Source organism: Caretta caretta, chromosome 2 (assembly GCF_965140235.1).
Source record: "Caretta caretta isolate rCarCar2 chromosome 2, rCarCar1.hap1, whole genome shotgun sequence".
In the NCBI taxonomy this organism is placed as follows: domain Eukaryota; kingdom Metazoa; phylum Chordata; order Testudines; family Cheloniidae; genus Caretta; species Caretta caretta.
In genome coordinates, this window is record NC_134207.1 from 112,405,295 (window position 1) to 112,426,943 (window position 21,649).

The 21,649-nt window shown below is 43.3% G+C and overlaps 1 long non-coding RNA gene across 1 annotated transcript in view; it reads right to left on the reverse strand.

Moving 5' to 3' along the window:
• LOC125632159 (uncharacterized) overlaps positions 1-18,883 on the reverse strand; it is a 70,662-nt gene extending 51,779 nt beyond the window's left edge. Inside the window, exon 1 of the long non-coding RNA XR_012667023.1 lies at positions 18,807-18,883. This is a non-coding gene — a long non-coding RNA (uncharacterized LOC125632159). The remainder of the gene's footprint in view (positions 1-18,806) is intronic.
• Between the last annotated feature and the right edge of the window lie 2,766 nt (positions 18,884-21,649).

Sequence of the window (21,649 nt, forward strand, 5' to 3'; positions counted from 1 at the left end):
TTGTCTATACACTTGTGTAAACTAAAATGATGTGAACATGATGACACAACACTAATGAATCGGCCGTTAGTATGTTGTGTTGAAGCAGGCAGCAGGCCTTACGAAATGCTGCAGTGGGCTGTTTACGGCCCAGAGGTTGGGCACCCTTGAGCGGTCCTAGGAAGCTGAGAATAGCTGTATCTTGCCTGCCCCCTGTGCTGAGGGTTAGGAGCAGGGCTAGTTTAGAGTTAGCTATCAGCCTGGAGCCCTTATACTTAGTTATGAGTTCTGTATAGATACACCAGCTCTGTGCTGGCCTGGGAAGCCCCCTGTGGATGGGGTGTTATCGGGGGAGAGGGGGCTATCTCCATGTTTCTAAGTCCCTGTTATGCTGCAAGAGTGGGATAAGGGGACCTTAGTGTAACAGAGAATTAGACCCCTTGAGTAATACACAAATAAGCTCAAATGCAAGTGATTGAGAGGCCAGCAGCTCTCCCTCAGCTTCTCTTCCACAAGGATGCAGACTTCTGGGACTGGTTACAGCTAGTTTTTGCTGTTTGTGTTTTTCCTAGTTCAATGCTTCCTACAGTATTTACCTTGTCTAGAATGCTACAGCATTCTAAAGCCTACTGTTTAAGTCTCCACCCTAGACAGGAGTTGCAACACTATGTCAGAATGCACTGAGTCGAGATATCCCCACTGCCCCATCCCCAAGGCACTCCTAACCTCACAGCCTCCCTTTGTGGTGGGAGGCATCAATTTCGTAATCCAGTGTATACATTGCCAAGCCTAGTTACAGGTATTTGAGACATTTCTTAAAGTGACAACTTGAAACCTAATCAGTATTTTTTAGAAGAAGTTTAAAGTAGTCCCAGGTGCTACACTTGTCACCAAGCCTCCATGCCAATTTTTTAATTTTTAAACAGGACGTGATTGTAAAGGGCTTGATTCTGCCACCCTGAAGCTGAGTAGCATTTTCTGATGCAAATGGTCTCACTGCCAATCCCTTTAAATGGAAATGTCTTTTTGGAGTTTCACCAGACCAAGCACTGCAAGACCTCTATGATGGAAAAGACTCCTTCCTCCCAGTCACAGAAAGACATTTTCCCCATGATACTGGCCTCCTTCGTAAAGCACTCAGATCTCCTGATGAAAAGCACTAGATAAGTGCTAGGTATTATTGTTACCCTTCTTTGATCACTCATACGGGAACAGTTAAACTTTCTCACTTCCTTAACAGCTGTTCTCCTGCCCACTATGCCTCAGGGATGCAGTCCGGACAGGACAGGAGGGTGCATATCAACCTCCTCAAGCTCAGAGCAGTCAGGGGACTACCCGTACAGCAGTTCAAGGACATGGTCTCCCAGGATGAGGAGACCATGCGGCTACCTGACAATGCCATGGTGGTCTCATATCAATCATCAGCAGGGCACCAGGCTGTATAGCCATTGGGACGAATGCTCTCAGAATGGATGGAGAAGAATTTCACACCCTTAAAAGTATCACATTTGGCAGGAGCCCCCAGCTTGCAGTCAGACTGGCTGAGTTATCGAGCCATCAGCCCTAGTAAGCAGTCCGTCAACAGGGCAGGTGGGCGGGCGGTCTCTCTCTCTCTTTCTCAATTTGCTCAAACCAGGGGAGACTCAAAATGGATCTCTTTGCCTTGCCACAGAACCACAAGCTACCAAAGCTCTGAAGCAAGGTTAGAGAATCTCAGGCCTGGGCAACAGATTCATTCTCGATCAGATGGTTCCTCATTATGCTGTTATTCCCTTCCCATTCATTCCAATGGTCCTGAGAAAAGCAAAATCTCACAGAGGCTGTCCAGTGGAGCTGGAGCAGGCCTAATCTCTTCCAAGAAGCAAAATTTACTCTTTTTCGCTCCCCAGTTCTTTTCCTTTCCAAACTCCTTCTTGTGCTTTGCACTAGAAATGTCTACTGTACATATTCTGTCTGGTTCATTGGGTCCATAGAGCATTGCTTACTCGTACACTGAAATTGTGCTGAGAGGCATGGTGACACCCATTGTGTGCTTGCCCTCACAAGAGTTGGAGGCACTGTACAAAATCACTGTTAATTTGATTACGTTAACAACAACCCTGGCAGCAGCAACAGCTCTTTCCTAACAAGTGGTATGACAAGTTGAAGGTCAGTAATGGAGTCCCTTCAGACAAATGTCCAAGAGAGCCGTGGCTTTATTTTGCTCACTAGAATCCCACCTGTGATACATCACAGCGTCATGTTATTGATTCATCTCTCAGTGTTAGAGACACTAATGGACAAAATCCTATTCTCGGTTACTTCAATGAGGTTGCACCAGTATAATTTAGTGAAAAATTTGGCTCCGTATGTCACCTGCTGTTACCATCAGAACACAATTTCGAAGGTTAGTTGAATCCCAAAGGTGCTACTGAAGAAAAATAACTGTCTGGTGTTAGGTGATAGATGTGCTACCTTGCTGGGAGGAGAGAAGCCACTACAGTTCAAATATAGCTTGAAATTTCACAGTAGGAGTTCTATTGCAAAGAAAGGAAAATATATCTAAGAGGATATTTCCATGTTTTCTAAACAGCTCCCCATCTCCAAGACATCCCTGTGCCACTAACATGCTGACAAAACGAAATATTGTACACCTATGAATGTTTCGCGTTATTCAATCATAGATCACCGAACACTTTACAGAACAGAGTCAGTATCAATTGCTCTATTTTACAGAGGGGAATTGCACAGCAGAATGATTAAGTGACTTGTCTAAGGTCACACAAGTCAATACAGATCACATGCCTCTTCACTCAGCCTTGTATACATCCATTGAGGCACAATTCCCTCATCCAGGATTGCCTTCAGACAGCCAGATACAATTTCTACTAGAAAAATTCACCCATGTTGAGTTTTTTTGAACTTTGGTTTGCTGACACCATAAAAAAAAAAAGACATCACTTTTCAATGCCTTAGTCAAATCCTAGGATTGACATTTTAATTTTCATTATAATTATACAGGCTTATTTGCTGAGTGAGCACCCATAACCTGGGCTGATGATTTGGAATTTGAAATTAGCATAATAATTATATTTCACAGGCCACTGACTGACTGAAAATTGCATTTCACTTGTAAATTTGCATGCTTTGAAACAGGTCAGCGAAGCAGATGGCTTTCAAAAGAAATGTTGGGGATTGGTTTCTTGTTTTGTTTATTTAATTAAGCTCTTTCTGACAGAGCAAATGTTCAACTCAAGTGATGTGATTCAGTGTAGCTGAATGAATAGCCAAGAGTGTCTTTGGAACTTTCCTGGGGGATATTTTCTGTTTCCAGTGTTATACACATCATGTCAAGAAGTCCCAGCTTATTACTCACATTGGCAGCATCCTCCATTAATGAGGTTTAAAAGAAAACCAAATGAGCCTGACTGACTATCTGAGAGTCCAAAGGGCACAAGGAGGAGCAGTTTTTCCAATCACCATGACTCTGAAACGGTTACTAAATATAGGTGATGCCAGCGGTGAGAAGAGCATTTTGATTGTGCAGACACTTCTCCAGGGAAGTGATTTCAGCTTGCACTATTTTGTGATATTTTCTGTGGACACTTCAAAAATTGTGGACATCCACATTTAGGTTTTTTTGTCACAGCTTCAGTCACAACAATCTGTTTCAGGAACAGCAGACAGAAGCCACTCAAAGAGCAAGAGAGTAAGCCAGCCAAGTTTCTTCATAAAGTATTTGAAAGAACACACATTACAATGTGGTCTATTTTTTCTCTCTAATAACATACTGTGCTGGGCGGATAGAAAACAGTTTTCATGGCCACAGAGAGCATACCTCCCCAAGGGAAGTGTTTAATTTCAGGCTATTGTGTGTGTTTGACTGTATGTCCTTCATTTTTTTCCCATCACACTTACCCTCCTTTCAGCACATACAGAACCTGTCATTTCTGCTGTTGGGCTAATCTCTGAGTCCCAAAAAGAACTCATACAAGACCTTTACAAAATGACTTTATGAATGACCATTTACCCCTTGCAGAAGATAGTGTTACATATGTGAAATCTCTTTACCAGTGAGAAGGCCTATGTTACATTTCCATTATAAAAATATATATATTCACAACAACTGTATGGGAACATAGGAATTCACAGCTGTAACCATGCTTCACACCAGGAATATTTAAACGAGAGCATAGTAGAACTCAGAGTATCTATGTCCCACATGCACTGAAGGAGAATCTGTTAGCAACCTTAGCCTTTGAAAACAGGCCATTTGTATTTAGTTGCCTAAATATGGATTTAGGAGTCTAACTTTAGACACCCAGGTTTGAACATTTTCTCTTATTTTAACCTTCTAGGTGTTTGTGTCATATGAGAGCACCGCCCAAGTATCTCAAAAACAAAATCACAACCACCATGCTTGCTTTCTTCCAAGGAGAAAGACTACAGGCTTTTTATTTGCTTGTTTAGGCTTGTAGATATGCATGTGTGAATGAATGGATGTGGCATGTGTGAAGAAATTATTGAGGGGAAGCTGAGTTGCAGAAGTGAGTTTTACATCTCGTTCTGAAGTAGTTAGTTCCATGGTCATTCTTATCTCTTGGGGAAGCGAGTCCCATAATCCAGGCCCAGCTCCTGTGAAAGGTCTGAATTCAGCACTTCAGCCTCTTCCTATCAACATCACCTTAGTCTTGCTTGGATTCAGCTTTGGGCAGCTGTTCTTCATCCAAGTGTTGGTTTCGGCCAGGCACTGAGAAAGCTGGGAGATGGTGCTACATATGCTTGACACAAGTTGTCGAACTGTGTGTTGTCTGTGTGCTGCTATCACATCACCTTGTATTGTTTCACCAGCTCTCTCAATAGCTTCACACAGATGTTGACTAAAATGGAGGATTGGAGGATTGAGCCTTGGAGGACTCCAGAGAGAGAAACAGCAGCCAGTTCCAAGCCACTGACAGGGAAGAAGGACCAAAGCCATTTCAGGGCATTTCTGTTCACTTCAGTAACCTTTTCATGATGGCCAAGACTAGCTGGTGATCAATACTGTCAGATGCCATAGATGCCATATTCCCTGATCTGAAGCCTGACTGAGAGGGATCCCAGGTCCTGGCAGCTAACAGAGGGCATCAGAGACTGTTTTCTGCAAGCTGGCCAACTATCTTACTTAGGAAAGGAAGGTAACACACTGGGCAATAGTTTGTGAGGTGTCCAGCATCAAGCAGTAGTTTATTTAGTACTGTTCAGACTATTGTATACACTAGATGGTAGGCGCTAGATTCCTTTCATAAAAGGTGTTGATAATCTTGTAGCAATCTAGCCTTGCTTTAGTCTCTTCTTTGCCTGATTATATAGTTTTTGTTTTGTTATTTTAATTGACTTCTGTTTGATTCACACACACAAAAAAAAATAGATAATCTACCACTCTACAAAGAACATATCTATTTTCAAATGATTAAATTATGAGTTGGATATAAACTGCAAAACAAGAGTGTGTCTGGAGTAATTCAACTTATCACCAACCATGAAAAGTGGGAACAAGTATCTTACAAAATTCACAAGAAAAGTCATTCATAAGAAAGGCACAAAGGACTAATGTTGTCAGCAAAGAACATGTAAAGAAAGCTGCAACAGGAGAAAAATAAGAAAAAATAAATAAAAAGAAGGAAAATATTTACTGCTAAGTTTGGGGTTCTACTGTCTCCCTGTGCACAACAATCAGCTCCACCATCCACTGACTAGATCTACATTTGACTTTCAATGCAAAATGCTTTCATAACACTGACAGAGAAATAAAACAGTAATAATGAACTGACTACACAAACTTACCGATCTTTAATGTTGTCGATAGACTGGTCAGAAGTCATCACATACCATCGGCATTCATCAGTATTCGCAAATTTGTTGAAAACCAAACAGACATGGTTCAATTTTGATGAAATTCTGATGGGACCCAAGTAGGTCATGAAACCTGCCTATTTTCCTGCCATCTTGCCTGCCCGGCTCCTGGGCAGCGCAGGCTCCCAGAGCTTTCAGGGTCCCTGGCTTCAGGCTAGCCAGGGCTCCATTCCTTTCCACAAAGAATTTTGAAATTTTTGGTTTTCATTCCAAATCCAAAGTAAACCAATTTTTAAAAATCAAAATCTCCTGCAAAACAAAATGACCTTTTATTGTCCTGCTTTAGATGCAGGTTTCTCACTAAGAACTGATACACTGGAACTGTCCATAATATCCAGATCTGCTTTGATCATTTGATACATGTGAGACATCCAGATACCTTTCAAAGAGGGCCTCTCATATCCTTGATATATGCCTTCATTACTATATGTCATCCTGAGAACGTAATAAATATGGCCTCAACAATTTGTGAAGGTCTTTTATCATTTTATGCTTCTCACATGGTGGTCATTCATGAAAGTACTTCTGATTATTTTTTATTTTATTTTTTTTTATTTTATTTATTTATTATTTTTTTTTATTTTTTATTTTATTTTATTTTTTATTTTATTTATTTTTTTTTTATTTTGTTTTTGATTTGGGGTCATGGTGTTAATGGCAATTTAGATGTTGCACATTATAGCAAAGTGGCAACTTTGCATAGTTAAGATTTAGAGTCACTCCAAAATCCACATGGTGGCTTGTATTGTCTTGAAAGTTGCTATGCAACATGGGGCTGGGGGAAGGATTCAAATTTGGGGTCATTTGAACAAAGGGTTCCTGAAATGCAGTCCCCCTAAAAATCATGTTTACAAAATCACTGGGTTCTTCTAACAGTTTTTGTGCATACCTGGGTTTTGAACAATGGCTCTAATCGTCTCCACACTGATTTTACCTGCTCTGGATTTATCTCAACTATTGCATGCTACCCACTGCCTCTTTGGGGAATGCAACATTTCCAAAGCTATTCAGGGTACAGTTTAGAACTTCACCCTGGGTTGAGCCTAACTGACAAGCCAAAGAGTGAAATGCACATGTGCAGCAAGACTAGGGTTCTGTTCATGACAGAAAGTTCGCAGGCAGTCTTATCACAGTGACTGGATGGCTCAAGGTGACATGCTATGGCCACTGAACCTGAGCAATGGCTATGAAAAGTGAATTGGAGCTGTACCCTTGGCAGTTTTCAGAGCATCTGTATTATACATTTGAGTTCTCTGCCTGCATTCTGTAGGGTCTCCTTTTGGAAAATTTTGCCCTGGTTTAAGAGCCAATATTTTAAAGTGCTCTAAAATCCACATGCACTCTGGTTTTACTTTAGAAGTATTACCAAGGAAATTAGTATTAAACAGATATCAGATGAAAGATTCTAGTAAAGGTAATGCAATTATGACTCATGAGGCGCAATCATTTCCTGAACAATAGGACTGAATGTGATCAAAGGAAAGCAAGTAAGTTGTTGGGTCCTCTGGTCATGGGGGTTAGTGATAGACAACCCATTAACATGAGCTGCTCATAACATTTTCAGATTTTCATAACTTTTTTGTTTCATAGGAACATGGAGGAATTGGAGAGGTAAGGGAGAAATAGGGGTATATGTTGGAGCAGGGCAGGCAATGCTGGAGTTGGGACTGCAGCTCTGCCCCTTTGCCAACCGGGCACATCTACGGAGAGGCCAGCACACACTTAGACAATGACTTTTATTAATGCAAGGGATTGTACAAGCATTATGTTTCTGAAAACCTAGTTTGATTATTAGAGCTTTGATGAAGAACTAAGTTCCCAAAAAGTATAGTTTTTCTACAATCACTCTATGAATAAGGGATCATCCTCAAAGGGATCTTTGCTCCATGGGAGCTCATAAGTTCTGACAGAACAGTACCATAAGGAGGGGAAAGAAAATGGAGCGAGCTCTGCCTTGCCCTAGGCCCCTTCCAGATACACCCATCACCTCAAAGTTCCTCCCCATGGCTTCTCCACCAGGCCAAGGGAGGGGGCTCAGTGGTTCTCCTTCCCTCCAATGAAACCTGATCGGGGAAGGAACCCAGGACTTTGTCCTTCCCCGTGTTGCCTCCAGGATGCTGGATATTGCTGCTTTTAGGGGGAAAGGGAAGGTCAGAGAAGTGCAGAAGAACGTGGGGAGGAAAGGAGAGGGTCAGAGCTGTGCACTGAGGGAAGCAGGGAGGCTTTAGCATCCCCAAAACCTACCCATGCCCATTTTTGTCCCCCCTTCAAAATATGCCTTTACTACTGTGTCAGTGCCTGTATTATTCCTGAATCTTGTACCCAGATTCTCAGTCTAATGGGCCCCCCACTGATGCCCATTCCTCTGTGGGTAGGAAGGCTGGGAAGGGAGGACCAGGCTGTGCTGGACAGGCAGAGAGGTGATTGTGGGGCAGTGAAGGGACCAACATCAGTTCAGTACCTTCTGTGGCCAGGGTAATAGTTGTCAGGGAGCCAGAGGCAGCAGAGATGGAGAGCTGGCCTGTGGAACACGGGGTTCTTAGAATTTTTTTTTAAAGGAAATTAAAGGTCCAAAAACTTTGTTAAGGCAGAGTTAAGATTGTCCAATGATGCTTCATCTCAGAATAGGGTGACCAGATGTCCTGATTTTATAGGGACAAGTCCCGATTTTTGGGTCTTTTTCTTATGTAGGCTCCTATTACCACCCCACCCCGATTTTTCATGCTTTCTGTCTGGTCACCCTATCTCAGAACATCAAGTTCAGCTACACTTAAACCCCTGAAATCTAGGAAATGAAGAGCTAAGGTAATGCAAATTTAACCTTCTGAAAGCCAGGAAATACAGAACTACATGCCACCCCCACAACACAACCTTAACTAGGCCCTCTTTGAGCAGTGTCCCCATATGCCAGCACTGCACATACTTGCATTCTGCCCTTGCAGATTCTACAGAACATTTCAGGAATGGAGTACATGATCACTGTAGAACAGTATCACCTTCTCTCTGCTAAGGCAAAACTAGGGTTTAGGACAGGTATAGTGAACAGGAGCTACCTACACTTGGCCTACCCTCAAACGCATGGCCTACTCCATAGAACCCATTCCAGACTTACCAAATGGTACTATCATCAAGGCCCATTCATCCCCCTAAAGAATGGCACAGCCCACTTCATATGATGGTGCAGAGGAGAAGTTCATTGCCTTGTCCCTCCATGTACGTGTGCCCTGGAGGATGCCCCAAAAATACAGCCCCTGCGTGGTCCTGGCATGGATCCTGCAATGGGAGGCAGCTTCTTGTTCACTACCATTACACGCATCACCAGGGTGGATAAAAATCAATGATTTTTTTTATTTAAATCAGATTTTTTTGATAAAATGCTTTTTGAGGAAAAAACCTATCTAAAGATAGTTTTAATTAAGATACATTATAGCTCAAAGATATCTCATCATGGAATAGAGATTATAAATTCTAATTCTATAGTATGAGACAATATATTCATGTAATGTTTAAGAAAAGTTTTGTAAATGAGTTCCAATAGTTCATGGATTAGGAACCCAATCTTATGGGGTTCCAAGGACTTATGTATAGATTATTTAGGTTAATCTTTCTATCTACCCAATGGGACTCAGTGCTCAGTCTAGAAGATACCATCAGGGATGCTTAGTTTTGCAGTTCTCAAACTGTGAATTTGTGTCTCCAGAGATAACATGCTTGTTAACAGCAAAAAAGTTTTAAAATAAATAAATATATAGAGGTGAGAAATAACAGACCTCAACCCTATTGTCTCTCTGCAAATTTGTGTACACAGAGTCAATCCCTTACCTCTCTCTAAAAGTGCAAAGTTTCAAAAAGTTCAATGAATAGAAGATTGTTGGGGGCAGAATAGATCTGGACAAGGAGAAGAAGTCTGGACATAAACGTGAGAAGTGAGGGACATATGCTGTTTTGTTAAAATATTATACATTTGCTGTTGAAGAAAAAAATCCAGAATACTTAACGTTGTTGTTTTAGTTAAATAAAACAATTTAAATGTCTGTCTGGTGATGTTCTCCTCCTAATACAGCATGGCAAGAAAATCCTTCAAATATTAATGATTAACTTGTTAAATTGGAGGTAGTTCACCTCCCAATGACTTCATAAATATCTGCTTCAATTACCTTTGGTAAATGAAATAACCAAATAATCATTCATTTTCTGATATAGCTGTAAAACTAATCTGAAAAGTTTTCAAAATAAATCACTTTAAAAATGTATAGTGTGTACAGTACCTTCTAAAAATGAAACCTACATCTATCTCTGTGTTGTGAAGAATATGTATTCAGGTTATAACAACCAACATGAATGTACTTTTATGTAGAAAATCATGATTAAATTGATTCTTCCTGACTAGTGATTTAAATCATGATTTAAATCAAATCCACACTGCACATCAATGAGAGAGTCTTCCATAACCTGGCCCTAAAAGTGTAGTAGACACTGGCCTGCAAGAAGCATAACAATAATTGGGACTATCAGCCAGGTTACTGCCTTAGTAAACCAATAAGCAGCAGCGTACTGGAGTACCTTGAGGAGTTCCTGAAAACCCTTGTTAAAATTCTACATAGAGGATTGGGGTGATTTCACTGTCTCTTCTAGCATTTAGCTCTTCCTCCCTATCACCCCCCCGCAAGTACTGATAGATCATCCTTCCCACAGACAGCCTGGACAGTGGTAAGGGTACAGCCTCCCGATTCAATGGGTGTGCTCACAGTGGCGAGAGAGACACCACCTGGGACGTGGTGGGGGAGTCAGCCCAGCTAGGCATCCATCCCCACGTCCTTACTGCCTGGAGACTGGGACACATGGAGGCATCAAACATCTCCCTCCAGCACCCCACTGCTCCCTCTTGTACATTTTGTTCTTCAGGCCTTCACAGAGGTGCATGACTCTGACATCATCACACAGTGACATGGCTAGGAGCAGCACCAACATGGTGCAGGACCTGAGCTATGCATGGTTTCTTGTGCAAAGGAGTGAATGCAGTTCCCCAATCCTTCCCCCCCTCATGGGGGGGGGGGTTGCACTCTTGTTTTCATGCTTTCTGTGGGTGCAACTGAACCCACAAAACCCATCTAAAGCTGATCCGATCCCAAGGCTCATAAAATACTGCTGAAGAGAAAAATTCGTACTTATCGAATAAACCAGATTGCATCAGATGATCGGTACTTTAGAACAATTTCCTGGAGAAAGATCTCCTCATATCTGTCTGTAAGGGTCTTCCTCCCTCTCCACCCTATCTCACTCAGATGATACAGCTTGAGCAAAGTACTCAGTGTAGTTTCAGGATTGCCAACCTTCAGTGTTCAAAATCCATGAGCCAGGCTCCCCAAAACCATGAGACTGTGTTAACAAGCATGAGCTTTTAAATAAAATAATAAAGCTTAGCTTCTTTTTATTTGCCTTTCGGTTTTTGAGCCTTTAGGTTACACATTTTTTAAAATGCACCTGAGAGTCTCACATAATCACAGGAATCCAGGGGCTGGGACATTAAGAAAAACACCAAATAGAGCAAGATTCACAATAAAATCATGAGAGCTGGCAACATCGTAGGGGCAATGTATACATATATAGCAAATGCACTGAATAGAACAGTGGCATTCCAGTCTTCCCAATTTCTTCTTATGAGACAACATTATTGTTCAAATTAATCGATTCTCCAGTCCCTCTTGCCACTTGTCTGCAAGCATACATACCCCGGAACAATGCTAAGAAGGAAGTTTTTGTTAAAATATTAAGATATTGGTAGTACATCACTGCCAAATAGTGCCCAGCTACCTATGCCCAAATTTCTGAGCAGCAGTCCACACAGGAGCTGGTCTTTAGGCAGAAATCTTCCCTATCATAGCCCATGGTTTATCTGGCATTTTGCATTCTTACCAGAGCTGGCTGGGAAATGTTTTGTTCCTACAAAAAAAAAAATTCAAACTAAACCAAAATTTTTCATTTTTGTCAACATTTTTCTTCAACTGTTTTCCAGTTTATGGCAAAAACCAGAACACGTTCAGCAAACTGAAAAAATTTGTCTGGAAACTGAAAAATATTTTGTTTTCAGCAATTAAGACTTAAACATTTTTCAGTTTTTGGCCAAAATATTGTGGGTTTGTTTTTTTTTGACAACCTTCTTCTCCCCACAAATCCTTTTTGGCAAAATTAGACAGTTTCCTCTGAAATTTTCATTTTGATAAAAAAGCCATATTTAATTTGAACAAACAAACAAACCAAACCAAAACCCCAAAAGACTCAAAACAAAACAAAAAACACCTTTTGAATGAAAAACTCCATCTGTTTCTACCTCCTACAGAGTTCCTATGGAATCACTCTTTATTTGCATTCTTTTCCAGATGGCATGTTATGGGTGATATTTTTTTCTTACTTCACTTTCTCAGCAGTACATTATTTCCCCTAGTTCTCACAGAAGGTGTTCACATTACCGTTTGTTTTACATTTACTCTCTAGTGGGTGTAATCAGTCTTTGCAATGGAACAATCCACCAGTGAGATGAAAAAGCCAAAGGAGAAGAGCTGTTCTCACTGTAACCATATATGAATCCCCAAGAGGCAAGATAAGGAGAAACCAACTGCAAAGAAAGTTTCTTCCTTCCTCTGGCTCTTATATTACAAAAAGACATTCTGACCTCAGAGGAGTGTTTTTCAGAATTCAAGATTTTCTCTGGATCCAAGAGAAGAGCTGTACTTGCTGATGGATGCCATTTTAGATCACATAAAGGAACTGGTGAGTGCTGCTATTTATACCCTTACACAGCACCCTCTGTGCTAAGAATACAGAACTACAGCTTCCTAGTGAAATGAATGGGGAACAGTCAAATACTAACTAGACAAGGTGGGTGAAGTAATGTCTTTTATTGCACCAACTTCTGTGAGAAACTAAAAAGTTATTACCTCACTCACCTTGTCTCTCTTATATCCTGGCATCAACACAGCTACAACAACACTGCAAAATACTAATTAGCTGTTTTTGTTTGATTTGGTCTGGTCTATCATACCAGGTAATTATATTAGTGCTTCTGTTGTTCTGTGTGCTTATGAATGGTTGGTGTTGATGACTGCGGAAGGCTAAGGTGTCAAATTGGTTTTAGTGGTTAACATCCAAACCAGGGGGAAACTATGAAACAAAAATATAACAACAAAAGCCAGCTGAGAGAAAAGAGGGGCTGAAACCAACGGCCTTTAAAATTAGTCTCCAGCACCTAAACAAATCAGGCTCAACACAGCACTCAGACAGGCACATTCTATGGCCTAATCCTGCAATGAGCTCTGTGCACCTCCTGCGGCTGTGGGAATCTCATAGCAGAATCTAGGCATAGGCCCAGATCCTCAAAACCCTGGTCTACGCTAGGACTTTAGGTCGAATTTAGCAGCGTTAAATCGATGTAAACCTGCACCCGTCCACACGATGAACCTCTTTTTTTCGACTTAAAGGGCTCTTAAAATCAATTTCCTTCCTCCACCCCTGACAAGTGGATTAGCGCTTAAATCGGCCTTGCTGGGTTGAATTTGGGGTACTGTGGACACAATTCGATGGTATTGGCCTCCAGGAGCTATCCCAGAGTGCTCCACTGTGACCGTTCTGGACAGCACTCTCAACTCAGATGCACTGGCCAGGTAAACAGGAAAAGAACCGCAAACTTTTGAATCTCATTTCCTGTTTGGCCTGCGTGGCAAGCTGCAGGTGACCATGCAGAGCTCATCAGCAGAGGTGACCATGCAGAGCTCATCAGCAGAGGTGACCATGATGGAGTCCCAGAATCGCAAAAGAGATCCAGCATGGACTGAACGGGAGGTAAGGGATCTGATCGCTGTATGGGGAGAGGAATCCGTACTATCAGAACTCCGTTCCAGTTTTCGAAATGCCAAAACCTTTGTCAAAATCTCCCAGGGCATGAAGGACAGAGGCCATAACAGGGACCCGAAGCAGTGCCGCGTGAAACTTAAGGAGCTGAGGCAAGCCTACCAGAAAACCAGAGAGGCGAACGGCCGCTCCGGGTCAGAGCCCCAAACATGCCGCTTCTATGATGAGCTGCATGCCATTTTAGGGGGTTCAGCCACCACTACCCCAGCTGTGTTGTTTGACTCCTTCAATGGAGATGGAGGCAACACGGAAGCAGGTTTTGGGGACGAAGATGATGATGATGATGAGGTTGTAGAGAGCTCACAGCAAGCAAGCGGAGAAACCGGTTTTCCCGACAGCCAGGAACTGTTTCTCACCCTGGACCTGGAGCCAGTACCCCCTGAACCCACCCAAGGCTGCCTCCTGGACCCGGCAGGCGGAGAAGGGACCTCCGGTGAGTGTACCTTTTAAAATACTATACATGGTTTAAAAGCAAGCATGTGAAAGGATTAATTTGCCCTGGCATTCGCGGCTCTCCTGGATGTACTCCCAAAGCCTTTGCAAAAGGTTTCTGGGGAGGGCAGCCTTACTCCATCCACCATGGTAGGACACTTTACCACTCCAGGCCAGTAACACGTACTCGGGAATCATTGTACAACAAAGCACTGCAGTGTATGTTTGCTGGAGTTCAAACAATGTCTGTTCTTTATCTCTCTGTCTTATCCTCAGGAGAGTGAGATATCATTCATGGTCACCTGGTTGAAATAGAGTGCTTTTCTTCAGGGGACACTCAGAGGTGCCCATTCCTGCTGGGCTGTTTGCCTGTGGCTGAACAGAAATGTTCCCCGCTGTTAGCCACGGGGACGGGGGAGGGTTGAGGGGGTAGCCATGCGGTGAGGGGAGGCAAAATGCGACCTTGTAACGAAAGCACATGTCCTATGTATGTAATGTTAACAGCAAGGTTTACCCTGAAAGAGTGTAGCCACTGTTTTATAAAATGTGTCTTTTTAAATACCGCTGTCCCTTTTTTTTTCTCCAAAAGCTCCATGTGTTTCAATGATCACAGGATCTTCTCCTTCCCAGAGGCTAGTGAAGATTAGAAAGAAAAAAAAAACGCACTTGTGATGAAATGTTCTCTGAGCTCATGCTGTCCTCCCATACTGACAGAGCACAGACGAATGCGTGGAGGCAAATAATGTCAGAGTGCAGGAAAGCACAAAATGACCGGGAGGAGAGGTGGCGGGCTGAAGAGAGTAAGTGGTGGGCTGAAGACAGGGCTGAAGCTCAAATGTGGTGGCAGCGTGATGAGAGGAGGAAGGATTCAATGCTGAGGCTGCTGGAGGATCAAACCAGTATGCTCCAGTGTATGGTTGAGCTGCAGCAAAGGCAACTGGAGCACAGACTGCCACTACAGCCCCTTTGTAACCAACCGCCCTCCTCCTCCAATAGCCTCCACACCCAGACGCCCAAGAACGCGGTGGGGGGGCCTCCGGCCAACCAGCCACCCCACCACAGAGGATTGCCCAAAAAACAGAAGGCTGGCATTCAATAAATTTTAAAGTTGTAAATTTTTAAAGTGCTGTGTGGCATTTTCCTTCCCTCCTCCACCACCCCTCCTGGGCTACCTTGGTAGTCATCCCCCTATTTGTGTGATGAATGAATAAAGAATGCATGAATGTGAAGCAACAATGACTTTATTGCCTCTGCAAGCGGTGATCGAAGGGAGGAGGGGAGGGTGGTTAGCTTACAGGGAAGCAGAGTGAACCAAGGGGCGGGGGGTTTCATCAAGGAGAAACAAACAGAACTTTCACATCGTAGCCTGGCCAGTCATGAAACTGGCTTTCAAAGCTTCTCTGATGCGTACCGCACCCTCCTGTGCTCTTCTAACCGCCCTGGTGTCTGGCTGCACATAACCAGCAGCCAGGAGATTTGCCTCAACCTCCCACCCCGCCATAAACGTCTCCCCCTTACTCTCACAGATATTGTGGAGCACACAGCAAGCAGTAATAACAGTGAGAATGTTGGTTTCGCTGAGGTCTAAGCAAGTCAGTAAACTGCGCCAGCGCACCTTTAAATGTCCAAATGCACATTCTACAACATTTCTGCACTTGCTCAGCCTGTAGTTGAACAGCTCCTGAGTACTGTCCAGGCTGCCTGTGTACGGCTTCATGAGCCATGGCATTAAGGGGTAGGCTGGGTCCCCAAGGATACATATAGGCATTTCAACATCCCCAACAGTTATTTTCTGGTCTGGGAATAAAGTCCCTTCCTGCAGCTTTTGAAACAGACCACAGTTCCTGAAGATGCGAGCATCATGTACCTTTCCCGGCCATCCCATGTTGATGTTGGTGAAATGTCCCTTGTGATCCACCAGAGCTTGCAGCACTATTGAAAAGTACCCTTTGCGGTTTATGTACTCACAGGCTTGGTGCTCCGGTGCCAAGATAGGGATATGGGTTCCGTCTATAGCCCCACCACAGTTAGGGAATCCCATTGCAGCAAAGCCATCCACTATGACCTGCACATTTCCCAGGGTCACTACCCTTGATATCAGCAGATCTTTGATTGCGTGGGCTACTTGCATCACAGCAGCCCCCACAGTAGATTTGCCCACTCCAAATTGATTCCCAACTGACCGGTAGCTGTCTGGCGCTGCAAGCTTCCACAGGGCTATTGCCACTCGCTTCTCAACTGTGAGGGTTGCTCTCATCTTGGTATTCATGCGCTTCAGGGCAGGGGAAAGCAAGTCACAAAGTTCCATGAAAGTGCCCTTACGCATGCGAAAGTTTCAGAGCCACTGGGAATCGTCCCACACCTGCAACACTATGCGGTCCCACCAGTCTGTGCTTGTTTCCCGAGCCCAGAATCGGTGTTCCACAGCATGAACCTGCCCCATTAGCACCATGATGCATGCATTGGCAGGGCCCATGCTTTCAGAGAAATCTGTGTCCATGTCATGATCACTCACGTGACCGCGCTGACGTCGCCTCCTCGCCCGGTATCGCTTTGCCAGGTTCTGGTGCTGCATATACTGCTGGATAATGCGTGTGGTGTTTAATGTGCTCCTAATTGCCAAAGTGAGCTGAGCGGCTTCCATGCTTGCCTTGGTATGGTGTCAGCACAGAAAAAAGGCGCGGAACGATTGTCTGCCGTTGCTCTGATGGAGGGAGGGGCGACTGACGACATGGCTTACAGGGTTGGCTTACAGGGAATTAAAATCAACAAAGGGGGTGGCTTTACATCAATGAGTATTTCAGGCAGGACTTCACGGAGGGTTCCAATAAGAAATGGTGCACCTAAGTAATTGTTCTTATTGGAACAAGCAGGTTGGTCTGGCCTCTGATTGATACATGGCTAGATTTACCTCGCTGCACCTTCTCTGTGAGTGACTGCAGTGTGACCTAGAGGAATGAGTCCCCTAGACGGGGGAGGGGGGGGAAGCAAATGAGTACAAAACAAATCTGGTCTATTTCTTGTTTTGATCCACTCCATCTATCTTTTACATCTTTGGCTGGCAGCAGACTGTGCAGAAGGACTGCAAGCCATCCACATCTCATGGCTGCTCGGCAGAAGATGGTGCAGTAGGACTGCTAGCCATCCTCATCTCTTGCCTGCCTGGCAGAAGATGGTACAGTAGGACTGCTAGCAGTCTGTATCGCCTGCCTGCTCACCATAAGATGGTTCAATAGGCCTGACTGCAGGACTAAAGAGAATGACCTGGTCAAGTCACTCCAAATTTAGTCCCTGCGGCCATGTCTGCCCAGGCGCTCCTGGCCGACGTGGCCAGGAGCACCTCGGACATGACAATGACGGCTACCAGTCGTACTGTACCGTCTGCTGCCACAAGGCAATGAGTTGATGCTGCTGTGTAGCAATGCAGTACCACGTCTGCCAGCACCCAGGAGACATACGGTGATGGTTACCTGAGCGGGCTCCATGCTTGCCGTGGTATGGCGTCTGCACAGGTAATTCAAGAAAAAAAGGCGCGAAACGATTGTCTGCCCTTGCTTTCACGGAGGGAGGGAGGGAACGGGGGCCTGACGATATGTACCCAGAACCACCCGCGACAATGTTTTATCCCCATCAGGCACTGGGATCTCAACCCAGAATTCCAATGGGCAGCAGAGACTGCGGGAACTGCGGAATAGCTACCCACAGTGCAACACTCCGGAAATCGACTCTAGCCTCGGTACTGTGGAAGCACTCCGCCTAGTTAATGCACTTAATGCACTTAGAGCATTTTCTGTGGGGACACACACACTCGAATATATAAAACCAATTTCTAAAAAACCGACTTCTATAAATTCAACCTAATTTCGTAGTGTAGACATACCCAAAGATATTCAGGCTCCTAAGTCCCATTGAGATCAATGAGCATCAAGGGCTTGGATATTATTGAGGATCTGGGGCCTGGTACTTTTGCTGGGATGACTTTCTGCAGAGAGATCTTTATTTTATCTGACTTTTTCTAAGTCACATTAATTTACTGTTTGTGGGATTTAAAATAAAAATGCCCCCTTTATATAGACTACTGACTTCTTTCTGTGCTTCCTCTCCTGCTTTTATCTCTTACATAGTCATTTATACCCACGCAAAGGGAGTGTAATTTGCTGATCCAATTTAATAGCTTTTCACAACTGCTTTGGACAGGTGTATAGGCATCATGGTCTAGTAGTGGAGGGGGCACTAGACTGCGACTTAAGAGACGTGACTATATTCCTGGCTTTGCCACTAACCTCCTCTGTGACCTTAGGCAAGTTACTTCACCTCTCTGTGTCTGTTTCTCCTTCCATCCCTTGTTTGTCTTACCTTTTTAGACTGTAAGCTTTTCAAGGCCAGGATCATCTCTCATGTGTTTGTACAATATCTAGCACAGTGGGGCCTTGATCTTAGTTAGGGCCTGTTGCAAATAATTTTCCTAAGGTCTAACCATGACTCAGCTTCCACACAAGCATTCCTTTATTAGTCCAAAGGTCACATGGTGCTGATTACATCCAAAATACAAATACAAGCACTTATATTCCATACCTTAACAATACAGTTACATGCATTGTCCAAATACTTACAACAGGATCAGGCCCAGGAGATACCTTCCAATCATGGTGTGATTCCATATGAAAAGCTCTGACAAAGAAAATTCTAAAGAACCTTGTTTCTTATACACTATCCTAAAAAAGTGATGTCATTGGTGGTTATCAGACCTTAGCAGTTTAGGGCTGGACACTGTCCTCTGCTCTAGTCAAGACAAGATTAATGACTAGGCATCTTTCTTCAAAGTTTTCTTCTTATCTCATTTTGCCATAAGTCTCCCTAACTACTGGGCACTTGGTGTCCAATTAACTATGTTTTTCTTTGTTTCTATTACCTCATCCCAAACCTTAAATAAGATAATGCTGGTATTTCAAAGGTCACAACAAGTTTAACACAAACATCTTTCTGTCTCATGAGTTCATACGGTCTAGTCACACTCTTTGGGCCTATCACTCATGCCTACATTCAAATGCAAACCCAGGTGTAATGTCAGCCTATATTCTCTACAGGGCCTCTAAGAGCAAGTGCAACACAAATAATGAATAATAATAAAACAGAAATAATTAACACTAAATAATAAGGGCTGAGCCAGTGGTGAACCAGGCCCACCGATTTTAAATGCACCTGCAACCCACAGTTTCATGTTGCAGCTCTACTGTGCCAGTCTGCACCTGAACAGCTCTTATGTACAGTTACTGGCACCATTATTTTTAAACTCAGACTGGCTTCAATCTTGCAAAATCACTGCTCCTTAATCCTCAAAGCTTGCCTCAGTGAACAGATTTACTGGCACTGCTTCACTGCTGGGCTGGATGACAGGAACATCTGAAACCCAGTTTTTTGGCTCATAGAAACCATTCTGTTGCTTTTGTTCTCAGTGCCATTCAACCTTATTTTCTCAATGGAACACTTCACAGAGTTTGGGAATGGACTGTGCCCAGTACTGGATCCTATCCATTTCTCATGAGTGCCACTTTATTTTGGGGCTCTGGCATCTTGTGAATGGCCCTTACCTTTCCAGGATTTGGCATGAAACATTTTCTGCTTAGTCAGTAGATGCCTAGTGAAGCCTACTTCATTCAGCCAGACTTTGTAATTTCTTGCAGTTTCAAGGTTGTTGCTTCTAGCTGCAATGCGAGACTCTGATCATGCTTCTGCCATGTATTTCTAAACACATATCCAAATGTCACCTCTAGAATTTCCAAACTCTCAGACATTTCTGGGATTCTTACACTGCAGATGAGCTATTAAAGAGAGATCACGTGAATCAACATTATGCTGGACAAAATGTAATGTACAGTACACAGCTTCCAGCATTCCTCCTTCAGCCGTATTTGCCAAAGCCACTGATGTGTAGCCAGTCTAAAAAACAATACAGCATTGTCACTACAGTGTAACATTTTCTGCTCTACACGACAGGTAAAGCTTCCCTTTCATCACGTTTTAAATCTCCCAGGACTAGGCAGATTCTGATTTTGTTTAGCTTCACTGATGTTACCATGCTAGTCACCTAATCAGCAGCCTCTCAGGGTACCTGGTAATCACATTTATTATTTTTGTTCTCTCCAATTCAGTTCAGATATTTTTCTGTGTGGATTAAAATAAAACAATACCCAACTTTTCCCATCCAGCAGCCAGAAAGGCATGGGGCACTACTCAGCACAAGTAAATTAGGACTTGTCTTTGAAAATGAAGTCATCAGTCCTGCAACTGGATCTATGTTGGTGGGTCTAAGAGAAGATAAAGGAGTGGATAAAGGGATCTACCTTTGTGGAGCTGATAGCAATGACTCTTCTTCTTTTTTCTCGTCACTTCCCTAATTGGGATCAGTGACTTTTAGAGCCTTCTTCCAAAACTCATGATTGTATGCCAGGCTGTTTTGCAAATAGGTCTCTCTAAGGTCCACTGATATCCAGTCCATGTACAGAATCTTTGGCCTCCCCCTTGCTCGTCTTCCATCCACAATGATTACAAAGGCCATCCTATCAATATATGTCTCAGGTCTCCACCAGACATGTCCATTCCAAAATAGCCTAGCCTCTCTCAACTTGTCTTCAGTTGGGGCAACCAACAATAGTCCTCTCACAACCTCATTTTGTTTCCTGTCACAGCGTGTCCAACCACTTGACCTTGTCAACATCTTCATTTCCATGGTGGTGAACATACAGATTTATTTTCTTGTGACTGGCCAAGTCTCTGTTCCATACATTAGGATGTATCAAATTACAGTTTTATACATGCTACCTTTTAACTTTATATGATGCCCCTGTTAGTGCTGAGCCCAAACAGGTCTGTAATGTCAGCCAGGTATGTCTGATATTTGCAGGGCCAGACCCTTAGTTGCACCAGAGTGATATTCTCAGATTCTACAAGAGCTGAGGATTTGGCCCACAATGTCTTCAGAGTTAGCACTAAGGAAATTTCCAGCATTTAACCATGTTATGCAATCTAGTCTCTCATTTCAGTAGGAGGGCGGTGAAGCACTGGAATGGGTTTCTAGGGAGGTGGTGGAATCTCCATCCTTTGAGGTTTTTAAGGCCCGACTTGACAAAGCCCTGGCTGGGATGATTTAGTTGGTGTTGGTCCTGCTTTGAGCAGGGGATTGGACTAGATGACCTCCTGAGGTCTCTTCCAATCCTAATCTTCTATGATTCTGTAAAAGTCTTCCTCAACTATATAAGAGCTATTATAATTATTATTATTCGCAGTGCCTGGGAATGGATGGAAGTTATGCTTCTGGCTTTTTAAATGTACATGTGAATCTCTCTAATGACATAGGTTTATTTAAATTAACATGTAAATTAGTGTAGGTTGCTATCTTGCTTATTCAGCTTCTGTTAAATCCAAGCAGTTATCAAAATATTCTCTCCTCCCATGT